The sequence below is a fragment of the Rousettus aegyptiacus genome, unplaced genomic scaffold, assembly GCF_014176215.1.
Source record: "Rousettus aegyptiacus isolate mRouAeg1 unplaced genomic scaffold, mRouAeg1.p scaffold_m13_p_2, whole genome shotgun sequence".
Taxonomy (NCBI): Eukaryota; Metazoa; Chordata; class Mammalia; order Chiroptera; family Pteropodidae; genus Rousettus; species Rousettus aegyptiacus.
In genome coordinates this window covers 147,284,887-147,285,789 of record NW_023416295.1, presented here as the reverse complement: position 1 = coordinate 147,285,789, position 903 = coordinate 147,284,887, and the positions used below count along the sequence as shown (strand labels likewise).

General features: G+C 36.1%; 1 pseudogene; it reads right to left on the bottom strand.

Moving 5' to 3' along the window:
* Positions 1-330: 330 nt before the first annotated feature.
* LOC118614262 lies at positions 331-449 on the bottom strand (annotated as a pseudogene).
* Between the last annotated feature and the right edge of the window lie 454 nt (positions 450-903).

The following is a 903-nucleotide window of genomic DNA, read 5'->3' as shown; positions in this document are numbered from 1 at the left end:
ATCTGTTACACATAAAATAGGATGAAAGATCCTAAATAATCTTTTTAGAAAATAAAATAGAACAAAACATTCCAAATCATAATAACAACACAACTATTGAAGACTAGAAGTAAACTAATAAGAATTATTTGTTATGTACACTTTAAGAAAAACTATAAAATTTTACTGAAGAACATAAGTCATGTTTTTGACGGGGAAGACTCAATATTATAAAAACGTCATTTATCTGTTCTTTTGTATTTTATTTTTTTCAGGCGAAGCAATCCTTGGTTGACCTCACATGTTGCAAGGACCTTGTTAGTTTAAAAATCCCTTATTTTTTATTTTTTACACCTACAGCACGTGGTCTTCTTAGGTGGTCTCCCATCCAAGAACTAACCAGGCCAAACCTTGCTTAGCTTCCAAGATCAGGTGGGATCAGGCTTGCTCAGGGTGGCATGGCTGTAGACTAAAATCACCATTTTTCAAAGTCGATACTTTATATGTCATTTTTTCTTGTCGAAAAAACCCAGTGATATTTATACATGTCAATTATACGTGTCAATATTTATATCTACAATTACAATCTGCTTATAACATTCTGCTTATTCGAAATCATCCAGCACCTCCCAAAATTGTCTGGAAACCTCAGAATTCCTTGGTAAAGTGTGTGACCTTACAGGATCTGGTCCCTGAGAACCTCCTCGTCTCCCACAACACCTCTACCTCAAATTTTTCGCCTAGATCCCCTGACCACACTGTACTACATGCAGTTTCCTGAATGTATCTCTATGTAGAAAACACTTTCTCCTTTTTACCCTTTCACTCTTTTTCCCAGCTCAGGGCTTCTCATACTTTACTGTGTCCATGAGTCACCTGAGGATCTAGCTTAAAATGCAGTTGTGATTCAGTAGTTCTGAGGTG